Genomic DNA, 13,949 nt, shown 5'->3' with positions numbered 1-13,949 from the left:
CTCGCGAACGGATTGACCAATCCGCAAAACTTCTGTTGCATCTGAAAGTAGAAGCTCGTCCGATTACAATGGTATGAGTAGTTTTCCCCTAGGCCGTTCTAGTTATTCGTTTCGAGCATCAGAACTGCGAAAATTTGGAGTTTCTCAAGCGTTTCTTACCTCAAAACTGCCATATCTCGCGAACGGATTGACCAATCCGCAAAATTTCTGTTGCATCTGAAAGAAGAAGCTCGCCCGATTACAATGGTATGATTAGTTTTCCCTTAAGCCGTTCTAGTTATTCGTTTCGAGCATCAGAACTGCGAAAATTTTGAGTTTCTCAAGCGTTTCTAACCTCAAAACTGCCATATCTGGCGAACGGATTGACCAATCCGCAAAATTTCTCTTGCATCTGAAAGTAGAAACTCGCCCGATTACAACGGTATGAGTAGTTTTCCCCTAGGCCGTTCTAGTTATTCGATTCGAGCATCAGAACTGCGAAAATTTGGAGTTTCTCAAGCGTGTCTTACCTCAAAACTGCCCCATCTCGCGAACGGATTGACAAATCCGCAAAGTTTCTGTCGCATCTGAAAGTAGAAACTCGCCCCGTTACAACGGTATGAGTAGTTTTCCCCTAGGCCGTTCTAGTTATTCGTTTCGAGCATCAGAACTGCGAAAGTTTGGTGTTTCTCAAGCGTTTCTTACATCAAAACTGCCATATCTCGCGAACGGATTGACCAATCCGCAAAGTTTCTGTTGCATCTGAAAGTAGAAACTCGCCCCATTACAACGGTATGAGTAGTTTTCCCCTAGGCCGTTCTAGTTATTCGATTCGAGCATCAGAACTGCGAAAATTTTGAGTTTCTCAAGCGTTTCTTACCTCAAAACTGCCATATCTCGCGAACGGATTGACCAATCCGCAAAGTTTCTGTTGCATCTGAAAGTAGAAACTCGCCCCATTACAACGGTATGAGCAGTTTTCCCCTAGGCCGTTCTAGTTATTCGTTTCGAGCCTCAGAACTGCGAAAATTTTGAGTTTCTCAAGCGTTTCTTACCTCAAAACTGCCATATCTCGCGAACGGATTGACCAATCCGCAAAATTTCTCTTGCATCTGAGAGTAGAAACTCGCCCGATTACAACGGTATGAGTATTTTTCCCCTAGGCCGTTCTAGTTATTCGTTTCGAGCATCAGAACTGCGAAAATTTGGAGTTTCTCAAGCGTTTCTTACCTCAAAACTGCCATATCTCGCGAACGGATTGACCAATCCGCAAAGTTTCTGTCGCATCTGAAAGTAGAAACTCGCCCCATTACAACGGTATGAGTAGTTTTCCACTAGGCCGTTCTAGTTATTCGTTTCGAGCATCAGAACTGCGAAAGTTTGGAGTTTCTCAAGCGTTCCTTACCTCAAAACTGCTATATCTCGCGAACCGATTGTCCAATCCGTAAAGTTTCTGTTGCATCTGAAAGTAGAAACTCGCCCCATTACAACGGTATGAGTATTTTTCCCCTAGGCCGTTCTAGTTATTCGTTTCGAGCATCAGAACTGCGAAAATTTTGAGTTTCTCAAGCGTTTCTTACCTCAAAACTGCCATATCTCGCGAACGGATTGACCAATCCGCAAAGTTTCTGTCGCATCTGAAAGTAGAAACTCGCCACATTACAACGGTATGAGTAGTTTTCCCCTAGGCCGTTCTAGTTATTCGTTTCGAGCATCAGAACTGGGAAAATTTGGAGTCTCTCAAGCGTTTCTTACCTCAAAACTGCCATATCTCGCGAACGGATTGACCAATCCGCAAAGCTTCTGTTGCATCTGAAAGTAGAAACTCGCCCCATTACAACGGTATGAGCAGTTTTCCCCTAGGCCGTTCTAGTTATTCGTTTCGAGCCTCAGAACTGCGAAAATTTTGAGTTTCTCAAGCGTTTCTTACCTCAAAACTGCCATATCTCGCGAACGGATTGACCAATCCGCAAAATTTCTCTTGCATCTGAGAGTAGAAACTCGCCCGATTACAACGGTATGAGTATTTTTCCCCTAGGCCGTTCTAGTTATTCGTTTCGAGCATCAGAACTGCGAAAATTTGGAGTTTCTCAAGCGTTTCTTACCTCAAAACTGCCATATCTCGCGAACGGATTGACCAATCCGCAAAGTTTCTGTCGCATCTGAAAGTAGAAACTCGCCCCATTACAACGGTATGAGTAGTTTTCCACTAGGCCGTTCTAGTTATTCGTTTCGAGCATCAGAACTGCGAAAGTTTGGAGTTTCTCAAGCGTTTCTTACCTCAAAACTGCCATATCTCGCGAACGGATTGACCAATCCGCAAAGTTTCTGTTGCATCTGAAAGTAGAAACTCGCCCCATTACAACGGTATGAGTAGTTTTCCCCTAGGCCGTTCTAGTTATTCGATTCGAGCATCAGAACTGCGAAAATTTGGAGTTTCTCAAGCGTTTCTTACCTCAAAACTGCCATATCTCGCGAACGGATTGACCAATCCGCAAAACTTCTGTTGCATCTGAAAGTAGAAGCTCGTCCGATTACAATGGTATGAGTAGTTTTCCCCTAGGCCGTTCTAGTTATTCGTTTCGAGCATCAGAACTGCGAAAATTTGGAGTTTCTCAAGCGTTTCTTACCTCAAAACTGCCATATCTCGCGAACGGATTGACCAATCCGCAAAATTTCTGTTGCATCTGAAAGAAGAAGCTCGCCCGATTACAATGGTATGATTAGTTTTCCCTTAAGCCGTTCTAGTTATTCGTTTCGAGCATCAGAACTGCGAAAATTTTGAGTTTCTCAAGCGTTTCTAACCTCAAAACTGCCATATCTGGCGAACGGATTGACCAATCCGCAAAATTTCTCTTGCATCTGAAAGTAGAAACTCGCCCGATTACAACGGTATGAGTAGTTTTCCCCTAGGCCGTTCTAGTTATTCGATTCGAGCATCAGAACTGCGAAAATTTGGAGTTTCTCAAGCGTGTCTTACCTCAAAACTGCCCCATCTCGCGAACGGATTGACAAATCCGCAAAGTTTCTGTCGCATCTGAAAGTAGAAACTCGCCCCGTTACAACGGTATGAGTAGTTTTCCCCTAGGCCGTTCTAGTTATTCGTTTCGAGCATCAGAACTGCGAAAGTTTGGTGTTTCTCAAGCGTTTCTTACATCAAAACTGCCATATCTCGCGAACGGATTGACCAATCCGCAAAGTTTCTGTTGCATCTGAAAGTAGAAACTCGCCCCATTACAACGGTATGAGTAGTTTTCCCCTAGGCCGTTCTAGTTATTCGATTCGAGCATCAGAACTGCGAAAATTTTGAGTTTCTCAAGCGTTTCTTACCTCAAAACTGCCATATCTCGCGAACGGATTGACCAATTCGCATAATTTCTGTTGCATCTGAAAGTAGAAACTCGCCCGATTACAATGGTGTGAGTAGTTTTCCCCTAGGCCGTTCTAGTTATTCGTTTCGAGCATCAGAACTGCGAAAATTTGGAGTTTCTCAAGCGTTTCTTACCTCAAAACTGCCACATCTCGCGAACGGATTGACAAATCCGCAAAGTTTCTGTCGCATCTGAAAGTAGAAACTCGCACCATTACAACGGTATGAGTAGTTTTCCCCTAGGCCGTTCTAGTTATTCGTTTCGAGCATCAGAACTGCGAAAATCTGGAGTTTCTCAAGCGTTTCTTACCTCAAAACTGCCATATCTCGCGAACGGATTGACCAATCCGCAAAATTTCTCTCGCATCTGAAAGTAGAAACTCGCCCGATTACAACGGTATGAGTAGTTTTCCCCTAGGCCGTTCTAGTTATTCGATTCGAGCATCAGAACTGCGAAAATTTGGAGTTTCTCAAGCGTGTCTTACCTCAAAACTGCCCCATCTCGCGAACGGATTGACAAATCCGCAAAGTTTCTGTCGCATCTGAAAGTAGAAACTCGCCCCATTACAACGGTATGAGTAGTTTTCCCCTAGGCCGTTCTAGTTATTCGTTTCGAGCATCAGAACTGCGAAAGTTTGGAGTTTCTCAAGCGTTTTTTACATCAAAACTGCCATATCACGCGAACGGATTGACCAATCCGCAAAGTTTCTGTTGCATCTGAAAGTAGAAACTCGCCCCATTACAACGGTATGAGTAGTTTTCCCCTAGGCCGTTCTAGTTATTCGATTCGAGCATCAGAACTGCGAAAATTTTGAGTTTCTCAAGCGTTTCTTACCTCAAAACTGCCATATCTCGCGAACGGATTGACCGATCCGCGAAATTTCTGTTGCATCTGAAAGAAGAAGCTCGCCCGATTACAATGGTATGAGTAGTTTTCCCTTAAGCCGTTCTAGTTATTCGTTTCGAGCATCAGAACTGCGAATGTTTTGAGTTTCTCAAGCGTTTCTAACCTCAAAACTGCCATATCTGGCGAACGGATTGACCAATCCGCAAAATTTCTCTTGCATCTGAAAGTAGAAAATCGCCCGATTAAAACGGTATGAGTAGTTTTCCCCTAGGCCATTCTAGTTACTCGTTTCGAGCATCAGAACTGCGAAAATTTTGAGTTTCTCAAGCGTTTCTTACCTCAAAACTGCCATATCTCGCGAACGGATTGACCAATCCGCAAAGTTTCTGTCGCATCTGAAAGTAGAAACTCGCCCCATTACAACGGTATGAGTAGTTTTCCCCTAGGCCGTTCTAGTTATTCGTTTCGAGCATCAGAACTGCGAAAATTTGGAGTTTCTCAAGCGTTTCTTACCTCAAAACTGCCATATCTCGCGAACGGATTGACCAATCCGCAAAATTTCTCTCGCATCTGAAAGTAGAAACTTGCCCGATTACAACGGTATGAGTAGTTTTCCCCTAGGCCGTTCTAGTTATTCGATTCGAGCATCAGAACTGCGAAAATTTGGAGTTTCTCAAGCGTGTCTTACCTCAAAACTGCCCCATCTCGCGAACGGATTGACAAATCCGCAAAGTTTCTGTCGCATCTGAAAGTAGAAACTCGCCCCGTTACAACGGTATGAGTAGTTTTCCCCTAGGCCGTTCTAGTTATTCGTTTCGAGCATCAGAACTGCGAAAGTTTGGAGTTTCTCAAGCGTTTCTTACATCAAAACTGCCATATCTCGCGAACGGATTGACCAATCCGCAAAGTTTCTGTTGCATCTGAAAGTAGAAACTCGCCCCATTACAACGGTATGAGTAGTTTTCCCCTAGGCCGTTCTAGTTATTCGATTCGAGCATCAGAACTGCGAAAATTTTGAGTTTCTCAAGCGTTTCTTACCTCAAAACTGCCATATCTCGCGAACGGATTGACAAATCCGCAAAATTTCTGTTGCATCTGAAAGTAGAAGCTCGTCCGATTACAATGGTATGAGTAGTTTTCCCCTAGGGCGTTCTAGTTATTCGTTTCGAGCATCAGAACTGCGAAAATTTGGAGTTTCTCAAGCGTTTCTTACCTCAAAACTGCCACATCTCGCGAACGGATTGACAAATCCGCAAAGTTTCTGTCGCATCTGAAAGTAGAAACTCGCCCCATTACAACGGTATGAGTAGTTTTCCCCTAGGCCGTTCTAGTTATTCGTTTCGAGCATCAGAACTGCGAAAATTTGGAGTTTCTCAAGCGTTTCTTACCTCAAAACTGCCATATCTCGCGAACGGATTGACCAATCCGCAAAATTTCTCTCGCATCTGAAAGTAGAAACTCGCCCGATTACAACGGTATGAGTAGTTTTCCCCTAGGCCGTTCTAGTTATTCGATTCGAGCATCAGAACTGCGAAAATTTGGAGTTTCTCAAGCGTGTCTTACCTCAAAACTGCCCCATCTCGCGAACGGATTGACAAATCCGCAAAGTTTCTGTCGCATCTGAAAGTAGAAACTCGCCCCATTACAACGGTATGAGTAGTTTTCCCCTAGGCCGTTCTAGTTATTCGTTTCGAGCATCAGAACTGCGAAAGTTTGGAGTTTCTCAAGCGTTTTTTACATCAAAACTGCCATATCTCGCGAACGGATTGACCAATCCGCAAAGTTTCTGTTGCATCTGAAAGTAGAAACTCGCCCCATTACAACGGTATGAGTAGTTTTCCCCTAGGCCGTTCAAGTTATTCGATTCGAGCATCAGAACTGCGAAAATTTTGAGTTTCTCAAGCGTTTCTTACCTCAAAACTGCCATATCTCGCGAACGGATTGACCGATCCGCAAAATTTCTGTTGCATCTGAAAGAAGAAGCTCGCCCGATTACAATGGTATGAGTAGTTTTCCCTTAAGCCGTTCTAGTTATTCGTTTCGAGCATCAGAACTGCGAAAGTTTTGAGTTTCTCAAGCGTTTCTAACCTCAAAACTGCCATATCTGGCGAACGGATTGACCAATCCGCAAAATTTCTCTTGCATCTGAAAGTAGAAAATCGCCCGATTAAAACGGTATGAGTAGTTTTCCCCTAGGCCATTCTAGTTATTCGTTTCGAGCATCAGAACTGCGAAAATTTTGAGTTTCTCAAGCGTTTCTTACCTCAAAACTGCCATATCTCGCGAACGGATTGACCAATTCGCAAAATTTCTGTTGCATCTGAAAGTAGAAACTTGCCCGATTACAACGGTATGAGTAGTTTTCCCCTAGGCCGTTCTAGTTATTCGATTCGAGCATCAGAACTGCGAAAATTTGGAGTCTCTCAAGCGTTTCTTACATCAAAACTGCCATATCTCTCGAACGGATTGACAAATCCGCAAAGTTTCTGTCGCATCTGAAAGTAGAAACTCGCCCCGTTACAACGGTATGAGTAGTTTTCCCCTAGGCCGTTCTAGTTATTCGTTTCGAGCATCAGAACTGCGAAAGTTTGGAGTTTCTCAAGCGTTTCTTACATCAAAACTGCCATATCTCGCGAACGGATTGACCAATCCGCAAAGTTTCTGTTGCATCTGAAAGTAGAAACTCGCCCCATTACAACGGTATGAGTAGTTTTCCCCTAGGCCGTTCTAGTTATTCGATTCGAGCATCAGAACTGCGAAAATTTTGAGTTTCTCAAGCGTTTCTTACCTCAAAACTGCCATATCTCGCGAACGGATTGACAAATCCGCAAAATTTCTGTTGCATCTGAAAGTAGAAGCTCGTCCGATTACAATGGTATGAGTAGTTTTCCCCTAGGGCGTTCTAGTTATTCGTTTCGAGCATCAGAACTGCGAAAATTTGGAGTTTCTCAAGCGTTTCTTACCTCAAAACTGCCACATCTCGCGAACGGATTGACAAATCCGCAAAGTTTCTGTCGCATCTGAAAGTAGAAACTCGCCCCATTACAACGGTATGAGTAGTTTTCCCCTAGGCCGTTCTAGTTATTCGTTTCGAGCATCAGAACTGCGAAAATTTGGAGTTTCTCAAGCGTTTCTTACCTCAAAACTGCCATATCTCGCGAACGGATTGACCAATCCGCAAAATTTCTCTCGCATCTGAAAGTAGAAACTCGCCCGATTACAACGGTATGAGTAGTTTTCCCCTAGGCCGTTCTAGTTATTCGATTCGAGCATCAGAACTGCGAAAATTTGGAGTTTCTCAAGCGTGTCTTACCTCAAAACTGCCCCATCTCGCGAACGGATTGACAAATCCGCAAAGTTTCTGTCGCATCTGAAAGTAGAAACTCGCCCCATTACAACGGTATGAGTAGTTTTCCCCTAGGCCGTTCTAGTTATTCGTTTCGAGCATCAGAACTGCGAAAGTTTGGAGTTTCTCAAGCGTTTTTTACATCAAAACTGCCATATCTCGCGAACGGATTGACCAATCCGCAAAGTTTCTGTTGCATCTGAAAGTAGAAACTCGCCCCATTACAACGGTATGAGTAGTTTTCCCCTAGGCCGTTCAAGTTATTCGATTCGAGCATCAGAACTGCGAAAATTTTGAGTTTCTCAAGCGTTTCTTACCTCAAAACTGCCATATCTCGCGAACGGATTGACCGATCCGCAAAATTTCTGTTGCATCTGAAAGAAGAAGCTCGCCCGATTACAATGGTATGAGTAGTTTTCCCTTAAGCCGTTCTAGTTATTCGTTTCGAGCATCAGAACTGCGAAAGTTTTGAGTTTCTCAAGCGTTTCTAACCTCAAAACTGCCATATCTGGCGAACGGATTGACCAATCCGCAAAATTTCTCTTGCATCTGAAAGTAGAAAATCGCCCGATTAAAACGGTATGAGTAGTTTTCCCCTAGGCCATTCTAGTTATTCGTTTCGAGCATCAGAACTGCGAAAATTTTGAGTTTCTCAAGCGTTTCTTACCTCAAAACTGCCATATCTCGCGAACGGATTGACCAATTCGCAAAATTTCTGTTGCATCTGAAAGTAGAAACTCGCCCGATTACAACGGTATGAGTAGTTTTCCCCTAGGCCGTTCTAGTTATTCGTTTCGAGCATCAGAACTGCGAAAATTTGGAGTCTCTCAAGCGTTTCTTACATCAAAACTGCCATATCTCTCGAACGGATTGACCAATCCGCAAAGTTTCTGTTGCATCTGAAAGTAGAAACTCGCCCCATTACAACGGTATGAGCAGTTTTCCCCTAGGCCGTTCTAGTTATTCGTTTCGAGCATCTGAACTGCGAAAGTTTGGAGTTTCTCAAGCGTTTCTTACATCAAAACTGCCATATCTCGCGAACGGATTGACCAATCCGCAAAGTTTCTGTTGCATCTGAAAGTAGAAACTCGCCCCATTACAACGGTATGAGTAGTTTTCCCTTAGGCCGTTCTAGTTATTCGATTCGAGCATCAGAACTGCGAAAATTTGGAGTTTCTCAAGCGTTTCTTACCTCAAAACTGCCATATCTCGCGAACGGATTGACCAATCCGCAAAATTTCTGTTGCATATGAAAGTAGCAGCTCGTCCGATTACAATGGTATGAGTAGTTTTCCCCTAGGCCGTTCTAGTTATTCGTTTCGAGCATCAGAACTGCGAAAATTTTGAGTTTCTCAAGCGTTTCTTACCTCAAAACTGCCATATCTCGCGAACGGATTGACCAATCCGCAAAGTTTCTGTCGCATCTGAAAGTAGAAACTCGCACCATTACAACGGTATGAGTAGTTTTCCCCTAGGCCGTTCTAGTTATTCGTTTCGAGCATCAGAACTGCGAAAATTTGGAGTTTCTCAAGCGTTTCTTACCTCAAAACTGCCATATCTCGCGAACGGATTGACCAATCCGCAAAATTTCTCTCGCATCTGAAAGTAGAAACTCGCCCGATTACAACGGTGTGAGTAGTTTTCCCCTAGGCCGTTCTAGTGATTCGATTCGAGCATCAGAACTGCGAAAATTTTGAGTTTCTCAAGCGTTTCTTACATCAAAACTGCCATATCTCGCGAACGGATTGACCAATTCGCAAAATTTCTGTTGCATCTGAAAGTAGAAACTCGCCCGATTACAACGGTATGAGTAGTTTTCCCCTAGGCCGTTCTAGTTATTCGTTTCGAGCATCAGAACTGCGAAAATTTTGAGTTTCTCAAGCGTTTCTTACCTCAAAACTGCCATATCTCGCGAACGGATTGACCAATCCGCAAAATTTCTCTCGCATCTGAAAGTAGAAACTCGCCCGATTACAACGGTATGAGTAGTTTTCCCCTAGGCCGTTCTAGTTATTCGATTCGAGCATCAGAACTGCGAAAATTTGGAGTTTCTCAAGCGTGTCTTACCTCAAAACTGCCCCATCTCGCGAACGGATTGACAAATCCGCAAAGTTTCTGTCGCATCTGAAAGTAGAAACTCGCCCCGTTACAACGGTATGAGTAGTTTTCCCCTAGGCCGTTCTAGTTATTCGTTTCGAGCATCAGAACTGCGAAAGTTTGGAGTTTCTCAAGCGTTTCTTACATCAAAACTGCCATATCTCGCGAACGGATTGACCAATCCGCAAAGTTTCTGTTGCATCTGAAAGTAGAAACTCGCCCCATTACAACGGTATGAGTAGTTTTCCCCTAGGCCGTTCTAGTTATTCGATTCGAGCATCAGAACTGCGAAAATTTTGAGTTTCTCAAGCGTTTCTTACCTCAAAACTGCCATATCTCGCGAACGGATTGACAAATCCGCAAAATTTCTGTTGCATCTGAAAGTAGAAGCTCGTCCGATTACAATGGTATGAGTAGTTTTCCCCTAGGGCGTTCTAGTTATTCGTTTCGAGCATCAGAACTGCGAAAATTTGGAGTTTCTCAAGCGTTTCTTACCTCAAAACTGCCACATCTCGCGAACGGATTGACAAATCCGCAAAGTTTCTGTCGCATCTGAAAGTAGAAACTCGCCCCATTACAACGGTATGAGTAGTTTTCCCCTAGGCCGTTCTAGTTATTCGTTTCGAGCATCAGAACTGCGAAAATTTGGAGTTTCTCAAGCGTTTCTTACCTCAAAACTGCCATATCTCGCGAACGGATTGACCAATCCGCAAAATTTCTCTCGCATCTGAAAGTAGAAACTCGCCCGATTACAACGGTATGAGTAGTTTTCCCCTAGGCCGTTCTAGTTATTCGATTCGAGCATCAGAACTGCGAAAATTTGGAGTTTCTCAAGCGTGTCTTACCTCAAAACTGCCCCATCTCGCGAACGGATTGACAAATCCGCAAAGTTTCTGTCGCATCTGAAAGTAGAAACTCGCCCCATTACAACGGTATGAGTAGTTTTCCCCTAGGCCGTTCTAGTTATTCGTTTCGAGCATCAGAACTGCGAAAGTTTGGAGTTTCTCAAGCGTTTTTTACATCAAAACTGCCATATCTCGCGAACGGATTGACCAATCCGCAAAGTTTCTGTTGCATCTGAAAGTAGAAACTCGCCCCATTACAACGGTATGAGTAGTTTTCCCCTAGGCCGTTCAAGTTATTCGATTCGAGCATCAGAACTGCGAAAATTTTGAGTTTCTCAAGCGTTTCTTACCTCAAAACTGCCATATCTCGCGAACGGATTGACCGATCCGCAAAATTTCTGTTGCATCTGAAAGAAGAAGCTCGCCCGATTACAATGGTATGAGTAGTTTTCCCTTAAGCCGTTCTAGTTATTCGTTTCGAGCATCAGAACTGCGAAAGTTTTGAGTTTCTCAAGCGTTTCTAACCTCAAAACTGCCATATCTGGCGAACGGATTGACCAATCCGCAAAATTTCTCTTGCATCTGAAAGTAGAAAATCGCCCGATTAAAACGGTATGAGTAGTTTTCCCCTAGGCCATTCTAGTTATTCGTTTCGAGCATCAGAACTGCGAAAATTTTGAGTTTCTCAAGCGTTTCTTACCTCAAAACTGCCATATCTCGCGAACGGATTGACCAATTCGCAAAATTTCTGTTGCATCTGAAAGTAGAAACTCGCCCGATTACAACGGTATGAGTAGTTTTCCCCTAGGCCGTTCTAGTTATTCGTTTCGAGCATCAGAACTGCGAAAATTTGGAGTCTCTCAAGCGTTTCTTACATCAAAACTGCCATATCTCTCGAACGGATTGACCAATCCGCAAAGTTTCTGTTGCATCTGAAAGTAGAAACTCGCCCCATTACAACGGTATGAGCAGTTTTCCCCTAGGCCGTTCTAGTTATTCGTTTCGAGCATCTGAACTGCGAAAGTTTGGAGTTTCTCAAGCGTTTCTTACATCAAAACTGCCATATCTCGCGAACGGATTGACCAATCCGCAAAGTTTCTGTTGCATCTGAAAGTAGAAACTCGCCCCATTACAACGGTATGAGTAGTTTTCCCTTAGGCCGTTCTAGTTATTCGATTCGAGCATCAGAACTGCGAAAATTTGGAGTTTCTCAAGCGTTTCTTACCTCAAAACTGCCATATCTCGCGAACGGATTGACCAATCCGCAAAATTTCTGTTGCATATGAAAGTAGCAGCTCGTCCGATTACAATGGTATGAGTAGTTTTCCCCTAGGCCGTTCTAGTTATTCGTTTCGAGCATCAGAACTGCGAAAATTTTGAGTTTCTCAAGCGTTTCTTACCTCAAAACTGCCATATCTCGCGAACGGATTGACCAATCCGCAAAGTTTCTGTCGCATCTGAAAGTAGAAACTCGCCCCATTACAACGGTATGAGTAGTTTTCCCCTAGGCCGTTCTAGTTATTCGTTTCGAGCATCAGAACTGCGAAAATTTGGAGTTTCTCAAGCGTTTCTTACCTCAAAACTGCCATATCTCGCGAACGGATTGACCAATCCGCAAAATTTCTCTCGCATCTGAAAGTAGAAACTCGCCCGATTACAACGGTGTGAGTAGTTTTCCCCTAGGCCGTTCTAGTGATTCGATTCGAGCATCAGAACTGCGAAAATTTTGAGTTTCTCAAGCGTTTCTTACATCAAAACTGCCATATCTCGCGAACGGATTGACCAATTCGCAAAATTTCTGTTGCATCTGAAAGTAGAAACTCGCCCGATTACAACGGTATGAGTAGTTTTCCCCTAGGCCGTTCTAGTTATTCGTTTCGAGCATCAGAACTGCGAAAATTTTGAGTTTCTCAAGCGTTTCTTACCTCAAAACTGCCATATCTCGCGAACGGCTTGACCAATCCGCAAAATTTCTCTCGCATCTGAAAGTAGAAACTCGCCCGATTACAACGGTATGAGTAGTTTTCCCCTAGGCCGTTCTACTTATTCGTTTCGAGCATCAGAACTGCGAAAATTTTGAGTTTCTCAAGCGTTTCTTACCTCAAAACTGCCCCATCTCGCGAACGGATTGACAAATCCGCAAAGTTTCTGTCGCATCTGAAAGTAGAAACTCGCCCCATTACAACGGTATGAGTAGTTTTCCCCTAGGCCGTTCTAGTTATTCGTTTCGAGCATCAGAACTGCGAAAGTTTGGAGTTTCTCAAGCGTTTCTTACCTCAAAACTGCCATATCTCGCGAACGGATTGACCAATCCGCAAAATTTCTCTCGCATCTGAAAGTAGAAACTCGCCCGATTACAACGGTATGAGTAGTTTTCCCCTAGGCCGTTCTACTTATTCGTTTCGAGCATCAGAACTGCGAAAATTTTGAGTTTCTCAAGCGTTTCTTACCTCAAAACTGCCATATCTCGCGAACGGATTGACCAATCCGCAAAATTTCTGTTGCATCTGAAAGAAGAAGCTCGCCCGATTACAATGGTATGAGTAGTTTTCCCTTAAGCCGTTCTAGTTATTCGTTTCGAGCATCAGAACTGCGAAAGTTTTGAGTTTCTCAAGCGTTTCTAACCTCAAAACTGCCATATCTGGCGAACGTATTGACCAATCCGCAAAATTTCTCTTGCATCTGAAAGTAGAAACTCGCCCGATTACAACGGTATGAGTAGTTTTCCCCTAGGCCATTATAGTTATTCGTTTCGAGCATCAGAACTGCGAAAATTTTGAGTTTCTCAAGCGTTTCTTACATCAAAACTGCCATATCTCGCGAACGGATTGACCAATTCGCAAAATTTCTGTTGCATCTGAAAGTAGAAACTCGCCCGATTACAACGGTATGAGTAGTTTTCCCCTAGGCCGTTCTAGTTATTCGTTTCGAGCATCAGAACTGCGAAAATTTTGAGTTTCTCAAGCGTTTCTTACCTCAAAACTGCCATATCTCGCGAACGGATTGACCAATCCGCAAAATTTCTCTCGCATCTGAAAGCAGAAACTCGCCCGATTACAACGGCATGAGTAGTTTTCCCCTAGGCCGTTCTACTTATTCGTTTCGAGCAACAGAACTGCGAAAATTTGGAGTTTCTCGAGCGTTTCTTACCTCAAAACTGCCATATCTCGCGAACGGATTGACCAATCCGCAAAGTTTCTGTCGCATCTGAAAGTAGAAACTCGCCCCATTACAACGGTATGAGTAGTTTTCCCCTAGGCCGTTCTAGTTATTCGTTTCGAGCATCAGAACTGCGAAAATTTTGAGTTTCTCAAGCGTTTCTTACCTCAAAACTGCCATATCTCGCGAACGGATTGACCAATCCGCAAAATTTCTCTCGCATCTGAAAGTAGAAACTCGCCCGATTAAAACGGTATGAGTAGTTTTCCCCTAGGCCATTCTAGTTATTCGTTTCGAGCATCAGAA

Source organism: Ptiloglossa arizonensis, chromosome 9 (assembly GCF_051014685.1).
Source record: "Ptiloglossa arizonensis isolate GNS036 chromosome 9, iyPtiAriz1_principal, whole genome shotgun sequence".
NCBI classification, from domain to species: Eukaryota; Metazoa; Arthropoda; class Insecta; order Hymenoptera; family Colletidae; genus Ptiloglossa; species Ptiloglossa arizonensis.
Note: the sequence above shows the minus strand (reverse complement) of the source record.